Here is a 22362-nt window from a genome sequence, read left to right as displayed (position 1 = left end):
GGTGCATTAATGTTTGAAATGTGAGGTCATGATGATACATGGGTATGTTTTTATTGTCATTGAAAGTTATCTCAGCGAGAGAGAGAATCTCATGATTTTGGCGGCTCATCGTGGGTAATGAAACTCGGCTTTGTAATAACAATAGTGCGCACTTTATTGATTTAAAAGCAATTTTGGATAATTATGAGGTACGCTTTGGAGAATTTACGGCATTTTCTCTTTCTTATGATATCTCTCTCTCACATTACATCGTTGAATTTTCAAAGCCACTGTTGCGGGTAGCTTCCTTTTTATATTATTCTGCTGAATTTGCTTCATGCCTTCAAAAATTTAAATCATAAATGCCATTTCACTGTTCATCTTTTGAGAGTAAGTATAAGCCATCATGACAATTTTAGGATTTTTTTTGTGTGTTGGAGTTAAAATGGTTAGAATTTACTTTTGCTTCGTATAATTGTGTAAAGTAATTAAATGCACCGGAAAAAGCATTGAATATTTTACTTGAATCGTCAAGGTAAATAAAGGCAATAAATTTGATAAACATCCATTTCAAACAGAATTCCTTTGTGATTTAATTAAATAAAGAATGGGTTGTGTAAACCTTTACTCATAAATTATGTGAAAAGGGTAATATTTATCAATTTTTGTTGATAAATGCATTATATTCATAGTTTAAAATAAGTTGGGATAGGGAAGTTACAATAACGAAAGATTATCTTCCTCGGTAACGTAACCTTCTGATTTTATATCACTGCATGTCCTAAATTCCCAATTAGAATGGCAATTGGCAACAGTAATCAATCTAGAGATTGGCTTGACGCAATTCCATAGCCAAATATCCTGTCAGCTTCTCTTTTAGCACTTAATTATTATTTCTTAAAATCCAAACCCACGTGCTGTATGCATACAGAGCTTTCCTCTGCCGTTCTTTCCTTTCAATTTTACTCGAAGGATTATTTTAATCAGACTGTCGTGTCTCATGATGTAGCCAATTAAGTTTTCCCTTCTTTTCCCCTCCGTTTTAAAAAGAATTCTCTTCTCCTTTACTCGTCTTAGAACCTACGCATTATTCACACGGTCTATTTCATCAACATCATCCTCCTATCACCTCATTTATTGAAATGGATTCGCACCAAATGATCGGTATGGTTGGTAATTGATGATTATTTTAAAATCGTCATAGCAGGTGGATCTCCTGAACTCTCGCTATCCGCGTTGCGGCTATGTACCGCATATTTTCACTTTTACTTATAACATTTTTTTGCCTTTAAAATCGTTTTTATTATTAGAAAAATACTTGATAAGTAATTAACTACCATTATCACTACTCACATTAACCTAAAAATTGACTCGATTGACGAGGCGGTATGAGTATAGCACGCTCAGCTTGACATGGAAGATATTCTGCGGCTAGCCCATTACTAATCACAAGGAAAAAATATGATGCTGCTGATGATGTTATAAATTGTACGTTGTAGTCATATAATGCATGATAAGCTCGCCCGGAAGTACAGAGTAATAGCTGAAATTAATGAGTGCGCAACAAACGCTGCTCGCGCACCCTCTAAAGGGTTTCAAATGGCGGACCATTTGAAGTATAAAAGCTTAAAGATATTTTTTGCATTATACTTCAAAATATAGCACCTGATAAGTCTAAAAGTGTATTCCAAATAAATCACACCCACCTCTATATGATTAAAAACTTTTAAAATAGTAAAATATTGAAGTTTCTCGGAATCTTGTGTGTTCTCATATTTCTCATCCTTCATGCCTGGACATATACTCTAAAGCTGACAAAGCTCCGAAAGGTAAATTATTTTTCACTTGCTCTTCCGCCTATGTATCAGATATAATTATTTTTAAACGGTAGCAGAAATTGCCTTAGCAGAGGTAACACGTCTGGCAGTCACGTAGGCAGTGACAGCACGTCATGATACGCTTTCGAAAAGTAGGTGAGTAGGTAGGCATTTGAAGGATTCAACCGACAGCATAGATAACTCACACCGTGCATAAGGGTATAGGTGAAGAGTTGGCATCAATTTGCTCTTAGTAAATGGCACCAAGAGGGCCAGGCATTAATGTCCCTTTTGATGGACGAAGTGCTGGACTTGAAGCGCGCCCTAGCCGCCACATAAAACCAAAGCGTTTTGGTTTTATGTGGCGGCTAAAACCCCTCTCAAAACCTTGGCATCTTTAGAAAACATCGCCCGGTGTGAAGGTCGATAAATATTGTTAGATATAATACATAAGGAAATAATTTTACTACTTGATAAGATTTTAACCCTGTAGCGGGTGCATTATTAATGTGTGAATAGACGGAGAAAATATTATAGGGAAGTACTCAAGTGATTTATCGCTGGAAAAATCGACAGAAAAAATGTACCAGAAGTACAGGTAACACCAAAATTAATTAATTTCTACCCCGTATTTTCCATTTATGAGAAAAACTCTATACTAACAAGTTTTAAGTGAAGCTAAAAAAGAAAATTATATCAGTCATGGACCAGGATATTTCTGGCTCTAATCCCTTTATTAAAACAGGTTTGAAGCGAAAATATAAAAAGAAATTCTATCTATCATGGACCTGGCTATTTCTGGCTGTACTCCCATCTTTTTATTGTAGCGTGTTTCAGAGCCTCAATGGAAATGGACGTATTCGCACGCGATCCGGATCGGCGATACGAGGGATTGAATTCAGAGCGCAGGTGTGAACCTCGCTGTCTTCTGCTGTCACCTGTCCCCTGCAACCATCGCCAATAGCCTTCACCCCTCGACACCGAGTGATCAGTCCGCCCTTGCGAGGGAAGTAGTCAGGGCCGTTCATCCTCCCCCTTCCATCGTCCTCTTTCCTCTCGCACCCTTATCGGCAAAGGCAACCTCATCGCAGCGGGCCGCTTGAACCTCCCCATCCACCGGTAATGATCGTCCCCCTGGCACCGGTAGTGAATCCATATTACATCGATTGCCCGTTAACATCATCGATATCCCGTCGATATTGATAGTGCTTCGGGTCAAACCTTGCTCTATGGCTCGAAAACGAAAAAATCTTGTTTTCCATGTGGAGTCCATCTCAGGAACAGCTACAGGACGGCCGAAATACGTTTTATTTTGCTTCCTCGTCTTTCCTGCCTCCCTTTAACCCACATTTTGTCGTACCTAAACTTAATGGTGGTACTTAATGTATCCCTTTTATCCTCTATTGCCTTTAAATAATAACATTATTTTCTTTTATTCCAAATTATTTCATTGCATACGTCTTACATTGATTTTTTTCTTCACCCCACTCATTAGAATTATTTCTTAGCTGACTCACGGCTTTCCATTTATTCTTACTAATACACGCTAAATTACTACGCTCAGATTGCATGTTCTTATTCACACTTAAGGAAGGGTGCAAAGGAGAGGGTAAAGATGGAGGGGGGAAAAACGGTTGACGGAGAATGGTTGTGCTTTTGTGGGTGCGGTTGATTCCTGGTGCAGAAAACGCACGGAAAGCCCAAATGCACGCCTGCTCCAGGCCGTTCAGCTCTAGGGGGGAGGTAGACGGTGGGAGGGAGGCCAATATTCCCACTTTGTAACACTCGTCAAATAGAGCGTTGTGGGAGGAAGCATGTACGGCGACTGGAAGGGAAGCAGAAAGAGAAGAAACGCTATAGCAAGAGGAGCGATGCCCATTCATTCGGATGCACAGGGGAGTGGTGGATAGGCCGATGTAGAAAGTGGGGCATTTCTGGCACAGCAGCAAATATAAAATGTTTTTTGCCTAACAAGAAATGTCAGACACTGAGGGGAGAGGGAAGGCGAGGAATTGATCGGGAAGGGGTTTGGTAATGAGGATGCGACAAGTTTTGCATCTTGCACGGTTGCAGGGTGAGCTCTGTGGTTTAATAGAGATACTATGTTTGGACAGCGGTTATGTTGTTTTAAAAATGCTGGCCAGATTTGGTGGTCTTTTAAAGACGAGTGAAGGGAATCGCGGGAAAAATCTAGATGCGGTTGTGTTGTCCGAGAGAATGGGAAAAAGGTCTTTTAAAGTCCGACGCAGTACGTCCACGCGCGGAAAAAAGGTCGTGCAAAGGAAAAAAACTGTTAAGAATTGTCCCCGCCTTGTTGTTTCGGGACATATGATTTTTTTCGGATCTTTTTTCCGAGGAGGGATTCCGGGTAACCCCTTCTATGGAGAGCATGGTGTGGATTAGAAATCTGTACACATTAAAAATACTAACAAACAGCATCATCTACATTTAAATAGCTGTAATCCGACACATACAAAACGCTCCCTCCCTTTTTGTCTTTCCGACCGTGGTCACAGAATATGCAATAATCCGGACTCCCTAAATAGATTTCTTTCTAATTTACACAGTTTTACGACGAATTTACACATTAGACAATAATAATAAGACATAACGAGCGTGATGCGCCCGCTCCCAGCGGGCTTCTCCTGCTCTTTTCAATGCAGGTCCACAGAGGGATAGGCGTGTCTCTAATTTTAAAATGTAGAAAAAAAGGCAGGGTCTTATGTACAAATTTAATTGGAATGTTCATGTACAAATTGAGGTCAGAGGACCTCTTTAAACACAACATTGGAAGTAATGACACTATCCTCTGTTAATACTTGTGTAGCGTTTTCCTTAACATTTACAAAAATATTTTGAAAAGATCTTACCCTAGAGAATGCTACATAAAGTTGGCCATGAGAGAATACAGGGTCAGGCTGGAATAAGCCAGCTCTTTGCAAAGTCTGACCCTGAGCCTTGTTAATAGTCATCGCATAGAAAACCTTAATGGGAAATTGTCTGCGAGTCAAATTAAAAGGCATGGTGGGATCCGACGGCGTTAACTGTATTCTTGGGATTAGGACATTCTTGCTGGAATCGATTTTTTTTTAATTTTTAAAAACCAATTTTTGGAAACAATAGCAATATTTAGGAAGTAAGATATGCCGTCGCATGTTCTTTGATAAATTCTGTGCATTTTGGTACCTCATTTGTAGAGTTTGGTTGCGTATAAGTTGAGAAAAAGGTATCTATACAGTAGAAATAATATAGAGGATAAGACAATAGGTTTCAGCACTGCCAAAGATATATAGCTTTATATTTGCCGCGGACGGGGTTTTTACTTCCTCCGTACACACTCAACCAAATTTGTCTTGTCAAGTGGATTAGAGGTGCGCCATATCCGGGAGCGAAGACGTAGGAGGTATATAAACGAAGTGAGGGGCTGGAAATTAGACAGTCAAATTCATCGCTCTCTGCTTACAAACATCCAGGTTTTTTCATTCTTTTCTTCAGATAACCCATTGCCCCCGCTTAACCAGTCTTATTTGTGACGTATCTATTGATGAAATATTTAACTGTCGCAAAGAAATTTTTAGGTTCCATGAAGTACACCATCGTACACATTTGTTTGTATCTTGAACATGAAATTTTTACCTCGGAATTTCTTCAGATGTAAAATATTTATACCTGAGATAAAAGTAAATCTGGACAAAGAAATGCATTGTGTAGTACTTGGAAAAGTTTGAGATGGCAGTGAAAAATAATGCACCACGAAAAAAAGCATACTAAGACCAGTGAGCGGGAGTGATGCTCTCTCTTAAACTTGTGCTGGTATTAGTTGAACCACAGTTATTAAAGAATGTCAACGATATATAAGCAATATAATTTGTGAAGCCTCTCTAAGGCCACGTCGGATGTCCAGAGGTGAAATGTGATAGTGGACAGAGAAGGTCATTTGGGAAGAGCTAACAGTGCTTCTCAGTTATTCACTAAGACGCCCAACGTCTTGAATCTGATATCATGATTGCGGAATGAAATGTTTTCGCTTCTCAGAAATCTGTACGAATAGGAAGCCAAGTTTTTTTCCTCTTGGGTCCACGCACTCCCTCTCTTGATCTTTTCCGTGGCCTCCATGCCTGAGTTACCCTTTGTGTAACACAAGTCGCTCTCCTTGGTATACGATGGACTATTTACGTTACGGTGGTCATGTGACGAGAAGGACCCTGATAAGGAGGAAGCAGTAAATACGCTTAGAAGAAGAAACGGCGAAACAGGGAATATCCACAGACAAGAGTAAGCAATGGGCAAGTTCACCAGCTTATCTTTTATGCCAATTGTAAGAGAATTTGATAAATAGTATTAAAATATAAAAATAACACTTTTTTAAACATCACGTTTTATCAAAAAGAAGAAAATAACAGCCCACGGCCCCTTAAATTATCGAAAATTTCAATTGGGATGGATGAGATAGTGAAAATAAGTTTTACAAGAGCATTTCAGATATCAAAAATGAAAAACGTGTTGCTAATGAAAGATTTTTTCGCTTTCGCTAAGAGACAAATCTGATGTAAATACGGCAAGTATTAAAGTTATAATTTTTTCTTGTGCCCCACGTTTTTCGTTTTTAACATCGGAAATTTTCCTCTAAAACTTATTTTAAGTATCTCATCCATCATATCTGAAATGTTCAATAATTTAAGGGGCCGTAGGCCGTAAATGTTTCATTTTTAATAAAACGTAGTGTTTGCAAAAAATTATTTTTATATATCAGTATTATTTTAGACATTTTAGTTTTGTTAGAGACGAATTGTCGCTATCTCAAATATTCTTTCTTTTATACCCGACTTTTAACTTTCAGTGATACTATTTATTATAATTTCAAGCAGTAAGAGTAGTTTTCTTATCTATTTTACGTAAAATTCCAGGGTCTACTTCGTTGGAAAGAAGGAGTTCTCTTTGATTGAGAAATTGTCATAATTGCTGTATTTACTTCGCCTTACTTCATTTTTTGAATCAAGTGAAAAAACATTCGTTTCCATTTACTTAGAAGTCTTTGGCGGCAATGTCATATGAAGAAGGTATAGTAAAACTTGTCCACAGGTGCGGCTTATTCCTCAATCGCCGAGGTTATTATGTCGAAAGGACACCACAAGTGTGCTAAATATTTAGCAATAAAATAATAAAATAATTTTTAATAAATCACGTCGTCTTCTTTCACGACCCATTGGAGTTTGAAAAAAACCGCCCACGTACCACACCATTTTTTTGACGAAAAATCGATAATTTCATACCCTACGCAGATAATTTAATGACGTCATTAGCTCATTCCAAGCCGTATACCGCTTCTCTGATATCCATTTGAGCTTGGTCCCCGTGGCCATATTTTCCAACAGGCCTGTATTTGGAAAATGTGAACCAAGTAAACCGAGAGATATTCCCACAAATTATATGCTAGGAAAGCACCAAACTTTACTTCAGCAGACTACATTGGTTCGATGTTTATCTAATTGGAATGTCGTCCAAAGATGATGTTATGTAAGAATGAATTTATGCTAAGACAATTGTATTTAAATAATTATTTAAATAATTGACTGATTTTCTCTGTATTTCAGGGAAAAATAAGAAGCTAGTGTGGAAATAATATCAATTTTGAATGTGCTTTTATTGTGATCTTAACTAAAAAATAGCATGTGTTCAAACTTATTTTCCTCTAAAATAACGATGTTAGATTCAGAACCTTCTCAAAGCAATGGAGCTCAGAGACAATGATGTAATGTGACGAAAAATAGGGTCATTGTAATTTATGTAAATAGAATTCAAATGGGCACTGGGACCCATGGTGTATCAATAAGGCGGAATTCATGGAATGGGGGAGTTTCTTTTAGGGAAACGTATATTTTCAGCATGCTGTGTGAATGGCGGTCATTTGAACATTAATTGCATTGAAATATTGTATTCAGGAACAGAATTGGAACCACGGGTCACTGCTTAGACTACTTTCTGGTACATGTTGTACATTGTTTTTATGGCATGGTTACCTTGTTTATATTGTAAGTAAATGTGATTCAGGAATGGGACGCAATATATCAAACGAAGCGGTTAACATACCAGCATATGTGTTTTTCTGTTGGCAGTTACTATAAAAACATTTATGAGAACATTCTTTTAGATTTGAGAATTCTCTTTTAAAGCAAAAGAAATTAAAACAATTTTACTATCTCACTTTAAAGGGTACTACTGTATACTTTATAAATTTAATTGGAATACATGGTGAACGTTAGAATGGTTTCTAATTTCTTTCCATAATTTAAAAAGCCTGAGATTTAGTATGTTTTTTAAACACGGTAAACCAAATTTATCTCTCCATGATTAAGCATATCCTTTTCCTTCTTGGAAAATACATCGGAATAAGTAGATCAAGCAATTGCACGAGTTGGAGAATAGTTTCAATTCACGATGTTCAATTGGAATGGTGCGTATAGGGAATAGTTTAATTAAATTAAGGGATGAAATGTTTCAATAGTATGGATTCTCTTGATACCCGGGCAAAGATATATTTGTTTTTGATTAACCTATATTTATTTCACTAAACTGTTACCTTTAGATACTAATCGTTAACAGCAGTCTCCATCGCTATTATCGCTGGGGTAAAATACTTTCCCAAAGTATATGTTGTGAAATGCACGAGATAATTGCATTCCTATCCATGCAATTCATTACTTGCTATCTAGTCATCAGGGGCGGATCCAGGATTTATTTATAGGGGGGGGACACAAGCAAGGCCGTATCCAGGATTTTGCTCGGGGGGGGGGGGGGGGTTTACCTCGTTATTCAAAACGAACGCAATCATAATGGGACGTGCCCCCGTGCACCCTTCACTCCCCCTAGATTCGACTATGCTAGTCATTGATTCATCGCGGTCACGAGAGTTATTCCTTAATGCTAATAACGTTGAAATTAGACCCAAGTACTCGTAATCAGTTCCGCTATTCCTAATAATCATTACATTTCGTATCGCGGCTGCCATACCATCACGGGTGAGGACTTATATATCCTACAAAGTATGCAACTTTAATACGAGTGTGATATGCGGAGTGCGGGTATTTCAGTGTGGTAGATCATGAACTTCTTCCACTGCTGAGAACTTTATAAACCCCTTGCGTAGCGATCATGTGCTCTGATAAAATACCAATTCGTGATAACATATTGAAATGACACATGCATATTATTTTACTGAGGTAGTTAGTTAGGGTAGGAGGAATTCATTTGTGGCATGCGTTCCGAAAATTCAAGTCTTTAAAATTCTCTCTTTCGCTGGTACCTACGGATAATACTCCCTAAAGAACAAGTGCGTCGCATTTCCATAATTTCTCCTGCCTTTTGCGAAAAATGGTAATGTAGACTTATAGTTGAGGAATTAAAAACTCTCTATCAATTAGTATGCTTATGGACGCACCTGCGTACGATTTTCATGTGGCCAAACTTAAAAAGAATATTTTTGAACCATATGAATAAATAAAGCATTAAAAGCGACGGCAATCCGGGTAACTTTCAAAGATAAAAATCAGTTTAAGTTCTTAAAAAGTAAAAAAAACTCTCTCATGACTAAGGAATGGGAGTAAACGTGAAAATATCGTGTCATGTGCCAATTACTTGGCTTTCCCGATAAAGAACTCTCAATGACCGTAGACATGGAACGATTCCGAAACATATCACGGTGCATATTTCTTTGAAAGATACTTCTCTCACTCACTTAGTGATTTAACCTAGAAGTTGGTTTCGAAGGTTGATGATGGCAGAGCTCACCTCAGACTTAGCCAAAGGTGTATGAATATCACACATTCTGGGTAGAATGTCAATTCTTTTCCTTGATCTATCTCAGGAATTAAAATTATTTACTTATGCTCATGTCCAAATTCCTCACGGAAGGATTTGATCAGTCTCCGATATACTAAAAACTCGATTGAGGGGAGGTGGCGCATAAGCCTTACCTTATTTTATCCTAATAAAAAATAATCAAGTCACATGCAGAGTTTAAGAAAATTTTAATTTATTTCACACATATAAAAGAAAATGCCATCTTATGATATAAAAAAGTTATAATTGTGGTACTGTAATTTTTGGCAATACGGGCGGGACCGCAAGGGGGGGGCGGAGGCGCGCGCCCCCTGCGCCCGCCTGTATCCACCACTGGATTTGATTCTGGGATCCTTTGATTAGTAACTCATAACTCTGTGCTGTTAAATTGGTGAATGCTTCCATAAATATTTATCTACTGGTCAAATCCGGTCTTCAGGGTGTGGAGCTAATCACAGATGTGTCATTTATCCGTGAGTCGCCTTAATTATTGGGAAATTCTCATAATTGTCCTACTATGTCTGTTTAAAACAGGTGTTCAGCCATCGATGTTCACTGATTCTCTTTAAAATTACTTATATTGAAAATCCCCATCTTAAGTTAACTGTAACAGATTACTCATATCATGTACGTAATTTACCTACGTATAAAAGAATGGTAAAATAATTATTATCGTGCATTTTAATTTTTGAGGCGTGCCTTTATATATTGGGGTGTCTTTTGGGATAAACTGTGAAAAAATGCAGTAATTTGGTGCGTTTGTATATCGCTCATAATATTAAATGTCCTACATTTGATGTTTGGTGTTGATTAATCGTTTTTATTCTTATTGTGAGTATTTGTAATTGGCCTCTTCCTGTTTTCGTATAGAATTAAATTAATCAATGAACATTCATCACAATATTGAAAGTATTTTTTTTATTGATAACCAGAAAATACGTTTGTACTGCTCCGTTTCGAACTAATTTCACTGATTGATCAGTACAAAGAGGAGTGATGGATAGGAAGAGTCCGCAACTCGTTTATCACGCGTTCAAATTAAGAGCACACACTCGACGGCTCCTTTGAAAAGACCCTGTTGTGATGCTGGACAGTCGAACGTGATATATATACACACACTCCTCCCCGGAGTTTCGCCCCTTGGATCACCTCCAGCCTCCACGGTGCATTTCCGATTGTGCTTTCGCCGCCGGCCACCTGACGCGCGCGCCTCCCCTTTCGCAAGGGCAAGGACAAGGTCCCCTCTCCACAGTCGGGGGCAAAACACGAGCGAAGGCCTCGGCGCGCTGGCCTTTCCTCATCCACACTCACACACACACACACACATTTATATATATATAACACGGTTTCGGAGAGTTTGGAGCCACACTGTTGGGCAAGAGAGAGAGAAGTGAGGGGTGTGTGTGTGTGTCTTGTTTTAGTGGTGGGGGTAGGAGGGGAAGTGAGGGAGGGGGAGGAGGAGTAGGAAGGGTCGTGCAGGCGCGGTGTTTGTGCGTCCCGCCAGTCGTCGGCACCGCGTCGCTGGGAGCGAACCTCCTTTACTCTCTCTCCCTCTCTCCGACTCCTGAACTCTCTCCTTATACTATCCTCTTCTGCCGCGGTTCCCAGACGCCCTCAGGCGGCATCTCAAAAAAGCGCCGCTCTTCGGGGGTGCCTCTTAGCCCGTCTCTGCCGCGCGCGTGAAGGAGTGAAGGTTGGGAACTCGTCAAAGTGAAAGTGGGAACTCGGGAAGGAAGGCTATAAGAGGATAGGGAAGGGTGTGCATCTTTTTTTTTTGGGCGGGAAGGAGTGAAATAACTGTTTTGTCGTGTTTGGTTCGAGGCGTTGATCTCATCGGTATTCGATCCTGAGAACTTTACGGAAAGCGCTGTCTCTTTTTCCGTGTGTCGCTAGGTTTTTAACTGTTTGGGCGGGAGCCGTAGAGGAAGGTGTCTTGTTGTACTGCCCGAGACAACAGGAGAGGGTGAGTGTTGTGCACGCTGTTAAGTAATTGGTGGCATTTGTGGACTGAGATGGTATGGTTTTTCTTTGCCTTTCAGTGCCTTTGGAACCCATAAGTACCCTAAAAACATTAATTTTGTAATATTTCCGCATCAGCGTTTTAAATGGTGCAAACAAGTGATGATATAAAAATTATGATTGGCTAAAATGCTTCCTTATGTATAACAAATAGCATGTTCACAATCATAGATTCGAAAATGAAGTAATTGACATTTTCAGTGGCATCATGAATCAGCAGACTGATTCAGAATTATGATTGACCGTCTCAGAAAAGAACTTAAGGATTATGCTGATATTTCAGGAAAAAATGTACGATTCATTTTCTCAAGTCGGCTCATATTTCTCCACGAACTACGGTGGTGACTTCGGGACTTACGTCTATATAGAACAGTTTTTAGGGTGCCATTTTCTTCCCGTTTCGCAGGAAACACGTAAAATATGGCAGTTTATAAAAATATGGATACGGAGTAACAATAGCTATTGAATGAAAATTATTTCTGCATGTACCTATTTAAAGATATAAATGAAGATAATAGAAGAAAATCTGAGAATATTGAGACTGAATGCCCGAACGGCAGGAATGTACATATTGAGAATCAGCACCGTCGTTTTGGGACATGTAGAGAGAAATAAAAAAATCGTACTTTTTGACGATGTTAGAGTTTGTAGCATTCAAAGTCGGAGATATGAAATTAGGAAATTTGAAAAAAATACACCACTCTGCATGCTTTTGTCAGTAAACTGTAAGTAATTCTTTTCGATTTACACAATTATTTTAAATATAGCTGAGAAAATTCCGAATATTATGCTAAATACCAGATTACGACAAAGTAGGAATTGTAATTTAGATTGGGAAAAGTGTGGTTAAGTCCGTACAATACGGAGAGTTTGTCTATTTCGGTCACAGTGATGTTAAGCAAATTGATGTTGTACTTTGATCGTCTAAAAGTCATTTTAAGGACTTTTCTGGGATAATTTGCTGTGTATCATAATTAAAGCAATCCGTAGGTTTTTGTATCTATGTTGCAATCAATAGAGACTGCGTGAACGTGTGTAAATAGTGAAATGTTTACTTGGGCACTGATTTGCTAGGTAAAAATTTTAATCAACCAACGCCATTGTGGTAACATTTTTCGATTCACGCGAATAATCTTCCCTAGCGATTATCCACAGTTAATAGCTTTCTCTTCCATGTAATTTAAAGCTTTTAGAGTTATTATTTCATTGGATTATGAATAAAAAATAAATAAAATTTTAGCATAAATCCACAGCTATCGATCGAGTGAAATTTGAACGTGCGTTGCAATTTTTCCGGGAGGTACTTTGTTTGAATAACGGCAGTTATTCGTTGGATTTTTCGGTTATCTGGAAACTATTTTACAAATAATTTTTATAAAATAATAAATTTTTATGGTATTTTAGGTTTTTTTTTTGAGCTGATAATCTGTTCTTATGTGGAAGTATAGGGGTATCATCCATCATTTGATACGATCTATCCTGTACATTTGATGGACTACAAATTTAGCGTCCGTAAATTTTCTACATTAATTTATAAATATTATATTTGTCACCCTCTTTTTTCGCAGACGACTGATGTTCCCAAAACTGTAAAATTAAAATATGTTGCTTTCATAATTGGTATCGGAGCACCTTGTAGCTTTTAAAGAATGATTTTTGGATGAAATTAGAAACTAACATGGCTCAATAAGTGAATTCATTGTAAAATATAAACACCAATAGTAATTTCCACACTTCAATGTTTAACTCCACCACCATCCATAGTTTCGACACTCTTACTCTCTGCCATTTTCGAGGTGAAAATGATTGTGTTGACACCATTGCTGGTAGTGAAGTTATATATTTAAGTGTGAAAATAATTTTCCATCACATCAAGCCTGACATGAATTTAACCTCAAACAGGTGGAACTTGATTCGCGCTCTCAACTGTGAAATAAAGTAAATTTTACTTCTCAAATTGATGTTATTTTAAATGAATTATTTAAAAAAGGTTATTCAATTATAATTCACTTATTTAAGAGGCGGAAATAAACGTATTGGGGAGAAAATGGTACTCAGAAGGGTCGATGAGATTATTTGGAAAATCAGGAGGTTAGTGTGTGATTTACTGATCTTGATGTTCCAGCTTTAATTTTGGAATGAATGCCCTAGATATATGCAAAAATGATTCGTGAAGCTAGGATTGATTATTAGCATCGATAAAAATAATTGTGATCAATTGAGTGTGAAATTGCATAAGTCTCACTTTCATGTGCAATTGGATAATTAGTTCAGTGAACTGGCTGGATGTTACGGAAAAACAAAATATAACACATTTTTATTTTGAGATTAAATTTTATAGGCGAGAGCCAATTAACTAGTATTATGCTTTGATAATATTTGAACAATAAACAAATTTTTTTTCGCCAGTTCGACCAATATTTAAGGGTTAGACTGAAAATAAATTTCCATTCTCCAGTGGAAATTTTTAACTAGGTTATCTAGAATACATACTATACCTATCCGCTCAGGGGTTTGTAAAGTATTATCAAGCAAGCTACTCAAAACATAGGCATAAGAAGTTCGGAGCTATACATTCTCTTTCCTGGTAAGAATATGTTAAAAGAATCAGCTTTACTCCTTTTACTACTCTGGTTAATTAAAAATGTTCCTCCATCTTTCTATCCAATCAGCGTTCGCACAATCCTGATGGACCATAGACTTATCCAGGTTGAAGAATGGTAGTCAAGGTAGAACTATAATAAAAGTCAGCATTATGTTTGCTCTGAGGTGATAGCTTTCTGGAAATTATACGCATAAAAATACTTTAATTTTACTTTTTCGTTATCTTTTGACAACTATCCAACGGTTTTACAGTGAACATTGTTTCTATATCTGATTTCGGCCTCATAACATTTGACTATGGATCATATTCGTGGCCATTGTGATTCATTTTAGTAAATATTAGCGTTTATATGTGGAAGAACCTCGAATGCGATTATTTTACTGAATATTAAATCTCTTTCGACGTCGAAAGAATTTAGAAAGGAGTACAACTTCCCTCGGTAATGTGCGCGATGAGCCATTTTGAATCGTCATATGAATAAATTCTCCCATTAAACCAATATTCGCGGCGACACCGTCTGTAATTACCATATGATTGAAGTATGTCAGTGCAGATTTCATATAGTTTCCAGTAGGTATTTTCACCGGAAGATCTCCCGCGGTGGCGAAAACGGTCGCAAATAAATTTTTATCCTACAAGAAGAACTTTAGCCCATCAAAGTAAACTTATGTATGAAATTTGCAGACCTTTTACCCTTTTCTACAAATATCCAATCTTTAAGCATGCGTCGCAGCAACTTTTTTGCGGATAAAATAGCTTAAAATATTAAAATGTGCGAATTTTCCTCTCGACAGATGAAGACATTTCGCCGAACGTATGATTCCTTTGCAAACGAGCCACAAGGCCTGCCTTGGCGTTTGAATTCAACGCTCCTGATTTATGGATCCAATTTATGGCGCTCCCAATCTGGTGTGCCCAGTTTTTGTTGAGGGGCCCGTTGGTGAGTGGGCAGAATGCTTATTCCCTTGGGTGACAATCGCCACGGGAGATCATTGCGGCTTTCAGATGAGTACACGCTAGGGATGTAAGGAACGTAAAAATGTGCCCATATATCAGGCAATGGGAATCTTGGTCGCCTATTTAGTAAAGCCATTGGCTGCTGTAGGGAGCGTCCCGGGTTTGAATCCCTGTTAAAATCTTTGGACGCCCCCTAGCAAAAACTACTGATGAGCGAGGACCAAATTTAGGGAGTGCACACCTATCCTTTATATGGGAGTAATAAAGAGTGGAAAAATCATTCGCCAGGCTTACTAATATTTGATTTATATAGATATCCTCTTCCTCTACAGAGCATCTGATTTTAAGAGGACGATTGGTAGCTCTAGTGGTAGAAAACTTGGGGCGGTTTCCGTGCATTCTGGTACGAAACCTGGTCGAGACAAATGATTCCTCCTTGGAATTTTCGCGATTTAACGTAAGCTTGCGGGTGACTCCATCAGGGCAGGCCGCTGTCTAGTCCATGGTCATTCTCTTGTAATAAAACCCCTTTCCCAGATGTGTGGAGGTCATTTCTGTCATAATCTCATACCTTTGGCTTAGTCTGAGTTGCATTTTACCCTCACCTATTCATATTACACCTATGGATTGAAGCCCTTAATAATAGATCTGAAGCCGATGTTTTTAAATGTACCGTTTATTCGATAGGAATATAGGTGCATTATATTTAGTATATAAATCTACTACTTCTTTATATATGTATATTCCTATGCATACTAAGGCTTATTTTAATTAACTTTCGTTTATCTGATTTGTCGAAAATTCTTTCTTAAAGACCTATGTGTTTTTTAAGTTCTCAAAGTGCTATGTGTCGAAGTACAATACAGTATAGACGTAGAGGAATCCAGCTGTAAATGGGCAATTTACCTATTTCCTTAAATTTGATGAATATTTATAATAAAATGGTTCAGAGAAAAAAATTAACAATGGAGAGTATAATTCACTGCCGAGCACGGCCGTCCTGGGTTTTATTTTTTTTTGACGCAGAGCTTTCTAGCACACAAAATAGCAGTGACGATCAGTATAGTAGTCATTCCCTTATAAAACCAAATATTCCGGTTTATGTACTCCTGAAATGTACCAGCATGTATTTGTGAATGTGGAAAAACATACTGGGAACATCGGCATACCGATACAGACCGCGGATATGTAGTGTACACTACTATTGTCAAACTGCACATCTTGGAAGGTCCAATTTTGTGTTTTTTAATGATTTGAGCAGTGCTTTAATGAGCGTGGTAGCTAAGGTGGAAAATGATTAATCTGATTGGCGAGTCCTTTGTACTAAGTTTAGCGAAGCGTTTGGGCACCGTTAAAGTTAAATTGAAATTACAAATATATTTATTCTCATTATAACAATGATATGAAATGTTAAGATGCCAGTGTATTTTCATATTACGCTTCATATTTATGCATATATTGATGATCTCTTTGTTTGCTGTAACTAATAATTTCATTTGCGTTTCTATATTACATAATGGTTTTCAGGAAACTTTCGGTTATAAGCTAGGTAGATCAACGATTGAAAATAAATTAGGGGTAGTTTCTTCCGAAACGAGGCTACCGACGAATATCTACCGCGATTAAGAGAGCATCATCTATTATAGCGCCATAAAATTCTTAACTTCCAAATCTTAAGTGGACAGTGAAAATTTGTTACAGTTGAGTTGAATTTTAGGAACTAGGAAATATAGCTAGTGTTTCAGCTCGTATACACTTCAGAGAAACCATTTTTTCGTAATAAAATCTTTGTCAGATCAATCCTGTGGAACATGTTGTAAAATGGCATTATGCTCTTGAGATTAAGGAAAAATAATCATTCAGTGTTTGAACGGAAGACTCATCCGTTTTACATATTTGCTTGTCGATGTACCACAAGGTTTTTTTTTGAGTAACCCACAGGGTAGTAACTCCCTCATTTCTTGCTGCAGGGAGCGTTGTGAGCGTTAGGTAAACCTCGGAGGGATTATACGACCTGGATTGTCGCTCACCACATGGACACAGGAAAAGCAAACATTGTCCCCACCGCTGTCCAAACGCTGTCCCTTAATTCTCTATTCTTACCTCCGCCTCACCGAGCCGGCCTCCTTTGCTCCTGCGATGGGCACGTCCCCTTTCCCGATCGCCTCACCCCACGCTGAATCGGCACTCACTGTTGCCCATCTCTCTCGGGATAACTCCTATCCACCTGCACGGCATAATCTTCCCCATCAACCGCCACCTCAACTTATGGTCCCCTTGCGTCCACCTCGGAATAAGTGAGTGGTACAAGTTGTCGAAGGGTGGCGCGTGAACGGTGCCGCATAAATACTCTTGGGGGCCAGTGCAATATCAGAGTAAGGACAGGAAATTGCGAGTTGTTGCCTCTGAGTATGAGGTCAAGATTGTAATTGGGAGCATATCATTCACTTAAATCCCCCACTGGGCAGTCACGCTAGGTTCTTTAGAAAATGAAAATATATTAGCCCACACGGGAACGTGGTGGCGTAGTAGGTGCGCTTTTTGCATGTTGAATCATGTGTTTGTGGTAACACACGCCTGTGGCTTAGCCTGGGGAGAGCTGTACCCTCACTTACCCAATAAAAACCTCAAGGTTAAATCATTAAATGAGTCCACACTTAAACTGAATACAAATGGGACCTAAAATACCGTCAATAGAGTACAATCTGCTGGATGGCTTACCCCTGTAAATTATAACTTGTAATGGTATGGTGTGCCAAAACCTGGGCCATTGTTAAATGAAGTGCAGGGTCCCATTTAAGTTATTTTCAGCTATGTATCAGGAAGCAGTGTCAAAGAGTTACTCCAGAAACGTTGTCTGTGTTATAACCTTTATTTATATTTATGCTGAGAGTACAAAAAATGTTTCTTCCCACGGGGTGGAAACGACGGGACATGTTTTTATCCGTTGACGATTCAGCATTTGACTATTGAACACATTTTATGCACCTATTAACTCCCAAATTACTCTCGCACAACGAACTTTCCGCATTAGGAAAGTCTACCGTTTGGCTGATTCCGTGAAGATCATCATCATTAGTGTCAAGTTTATGTAGACTAAACTTTCACTGCTTTTGAAGTCCGGTTTTAATAAAAACGAAAGATATCAGGTTTTGTCTGGAATATATTTCTATGAGGATGTATCGCACCCGATCGGCACGTCTCCTTTCGTTGCGTATTCAAAGCTTAAAACTTACATCATCTTCAAGATTTCCAGGTATACAAAATAAACCATTGTTAACATTTTCCTTTAATTCAATTTAATAATTTTCTTCGATACTTTCTGAGATGTATTTTCTTAATTTAAGATACAGAATAATGTTAATGAGGGTGCATTATAAGGTAGCCGGAAACTTTTCAAGGTGACAACTAATTTAAACGAGTAGTACGTCAGCAAAAAATACTGGAAAACGGAAAGGGTTTCTTTGGGATTTTATTTCCTTTGAAAAATATTCAAAATAATTGTTATGAAATTACATTTTGCAATGATAACCTCACCTTTAGGCTGCTGAGCGGGTAGGCTCGTTGATCACTCTCTTCATACACACTTGCACAACCTCTGAGAGTAACGCAATGGGAGTGAGTAGTCGTACACTATTTATTTTTTGTTTGAGTGGGCGATTGATTTTTGTTTAAACATTGTGTGCATGCATATATTACTGAAAAAATCTAAATAAGGATTCACGAAAAAAATCGAACGAAAAAATACTTCCTAAGCACCCTTATCCCCGAGAGAGGTAAACAACTGCCTATTGTATGATAGTGGTAGTTCAGCATAGTGCGTGAGCGAAACTGGTCCGATATGTGCTGTGCCACCCCCTCTCCTCCCCCGACACGCCCTCTGGATCATGTCGTTTGCTCAAGACTATTCATCAACTGCCGACGGCACAGAGCGGCCCGGAAGATAAACGAGCGACGATTGCTGACAATCCATGTTTCGATCATTTTTTTCGTTAGCCCTCATCCGGCCAGTGTTTCGTCTTGGTCCGTTGTATCCCCTTTCCAGTTTTGGTCACACACACAGCAGAAAACCTTTGCCTTGGCGACCAATGGTCTCAACATCAACTCTATTCGACGAGAGGTACTCGGATTTTGGCAAAATTTCTGTTTATAGGGCACGGCTAACATGGCAAAAAGTGCATATTTTTATTGTTCCTGCACCAAATTTATCTCTGATTTTTCCTAATTTATATTTTTTAAACATCGAACGTGGAATGAACTTTAGAGAACAATTGGCCCTACCGAGTCCTTTTGCGTGTTGTGGTGATTTAATACGAGAAAACTCTGATACCTCATTTCTTCTGATAGGACTGGAACGAGTGTAATGCATAAGGTTTCATCCAAGATTTTTCATAAGAAAATTAAAATCAGCAGGTTTTCACAAAATATATCAATTGAAATGATCTGGTATTAAAATGATAGGCAGTTTTCTTTATTACTATGGTATTTAAACCAGTTAGCAGTTTTTTATCGAACCGAAAACAATTAAATTTATCAAAATTATCTGAGTTTCTTGGTCGCTTCTTTGTTAAAAAAAGGTTTCTGTGGATAGGTGAGGTTAGAGCTGATTCGAGAATTAGCCACAGGTATGTGAACAACTCATCCAGGCTAGGGGGCCAGTACCCTAACCAGTACCGCCTCACACTTAGCGAATGTATAAATTGCGGGAAGTCAAAAGGCTTCACCCGAGGTTAAATCAGCTCCCAAATGCAATCTGCCGCCCTCTTGAATATATACCTCTAAGAAATGCCTGAAGCTTCATTGGTGTTGATTTGCATCCTCGTGTTTAATGTCGGGACCCCGATATATCATCCCTGCGACGCATTCAGAATTGAGTTGACAAAGCCCAAAAGCCCGCTTTACGAAGGTCACGTGATTGCACAACCTGATGCGCGTATGTGCAATTTAAACTGCATTTCGCACAGCCATGAGTTGCATGAAAATATGTGCAAATTTATGAACTCTAAAGGGCTAAATAGTCCAGGGTCCTATTTCTAGTATGATTAAGGTCAAATTACGAAAAAAACATGCAGTTCGAAGACATAAAATTTTATTTTCCCCAGTAAAATGGTTATAACACTACCCATCCCTCACGCTACTGTTTCAGAAGCTCCCCCACCTCATCTATCGTCCAATCAGTCCTGTCTTCACGTTCCCGTCCATCATGGTCTGTTCCGTCCGCTAGCGACATACTAATTAGTTCATATTTTTTTGCTACCATTATTGAATTAATCGAGCACTGGTGTAGCAGGTGCCTGACTCGAGGGCTTATCATCAGACTCCTCAATTTCTCTTTCCGACTCGTGCCACAGGTCCCAAATAAGGCGTGGATTATTTTTTGTGGCTAGCCGTGCGCTGGATGATAGCATCTTGCGAAGATTTATCTCAGCAGTGCTTCCTCGTCGGATGTGGGGCGCCCTGAGGGATGTCTGATTTTTTTTCACCAGACTTGCAGATGGATTTATGCCGTAATTGGCACGCATGTTTAGCTATCGTATTTACGGCGGAGGTTATCGTTCAGTAGCCGAATTTAGCTAGTGCGGCCGAGAGCCAGTAAGGCTTAAATGGATTAAAGTAGTATGGCAGTCGCTTGAGAATCTTACAGAGGTAATGCGTGACACTGTATTCTAAGTACTTTAAGTTGAAGTACGTGAAAAGTGGTCACTGTGATAAGAATAAACATATAAATTAAATTTAGGAACTACGTATTATCAGCAGCTCATTTTCACTCATAGGGTTGTGATTACTATGCAGAGTATGTTTGTGGAAATAATCATAATATACTTGATTAGGAAGGAGTTTTGTTATTAAATGGTATATTTATCATGAGAATTGAGATATCTCTAGTTAAAAAAGCGGAGTCTACCTAAAACATTCGGTCTTTGCGTCTTGAAAAAAAGGGTTGAAATTTTATTTTTGCCCTCAATGTTTCAGATGAGTGCTTTGTTGAGTTTTATTTTCATTTGTATGACGCGAATAATTGTGGCCCTGAAATTCAGTTACCAAATACCACTATGTTATGGCGTATTATTTTGTATAAGATAATTCTAGTATCAGATAAAGTTTTTTTAAATATTACATTTTTATAGATTTTATGTCACCATATAAAACATTAGAATATACCTTTGGTAGCCAGAAGAGTCGGCATATCCATAAAGATTAAATAGAAACTTGAAGCTTGTACGTGGTGGAAGGGCTCCATATTATCAATAACAGACACTTCGTTACTGCCAAGGAATTTTTAAAATTTTATTTGACCGATTTCAGCTGTTACACAATTATCAAGTACTGAAAAAATGTACTTGATAACGGTGTAACAGCCAAAACAGCTTAAAATAAAACATATTGTGGAAGTAACAAAGTCTAATTATATCCTTAAAGGTTAAGGCAAAAGACACCAAAAGAGTAATGGGGAGGTCAAGTTTTACTATGAAATGATGTATATCAGAAATTGTGTTCTGACTTATTCATGAGATGAATAGGTGGCAGTGACTAAGGAGTCCCTTTAAGACTTTTCGGGGTCGCTTTGGCCAGCATGAAGCGATGTTTCTCTGCCTTTGTCGTCAATCTATCGTATCCCTGAGAACAGGAACAGGCCTTTTTTTATAGAAAGGGTTTCAATTCACCCACGAAAGATGGGAAAAATAAAGGGCAAGTCTTTGTTTCGATCGAAAAGAGCGCCTTGAGTATTCCTCCGTCAAAATCAATTCGCGGTCGAATGTGATGGCCGCGGTACGAGGCAGGTCTCTCTACGTCACTTAAACCTCACTCCCACCTACCCCCCTCAAGTATAAAACCAGATCACTATGAATGAACTTTTCTCGGGCTCGCCATCGGGTGAGACAGATGAGTAGCCTAAAAAATGAGCGACGAGTTGGAGTGCGGAACATCGGCTGCCTTCTATTTTCTCATCCGGATTTTGTTTTTTCCACGCCGAGTATTTTTCCTGAAAAATCAAACAGCGTATGCTATGCATTCTACATTGATAATGATATGCTTGCTAATCATAATTTTTTCTATTGAATGGTGATTACAGTGATAAATCAGTCAATAAATGGTGATAAATGGTTTTCCTTTTTGGAATGCACAATCTAAATAAAAAATGAT

The 22362-nt window shown here is 38.4% G+C and overlaps 1 long non-coding RNA gene across 3 annotated transcripts in view; it reads left to right on the top strand.

Moving 5' to 3' along the window:
- Positions 1–22362, top strand: part of LOC124154136 — a 628788-nt gene that overhangs the window by 107653 nt on the left and 498773 nt on the right. For 2 of the 3 annotated variants that reach the window (XR_006863842.1, XR_006863840.1), the window contains exon 1: positions 11155–11598. The exons of the other annotated variant lie outside the window; for it this stretch is intronic. This is a non-coding gene — a long non-coding RNA (uncharacterized LOC124154136). Of the gene's footprint in view, positions 1–11154; positions 11599–22362 lie in introns of those variants that run through there. 3 annotated transcript variants of the gene reach the window in all.

The sequence above is a fragment of the Ischnura elegans genome, chromosome 2 (genome assembly GCF_921293095.1).
Source record: "Ischnura elegans chromosome 2, ioIscEleg1.1, whole genome shotgun sequence".
In the NCBI taxonomy this organism is placed as follows: Eukaryota; Metazoa; Arthropoda; class Insecta; order Odonata; family Coenagrionidae; genus Ischnura; species Ischnura elegans.
The sequence above is the reverse complement of the archived record's forward strand: the minus strand, read 5'-3'. Positions and strand labels throughout refer to the sequence as shown.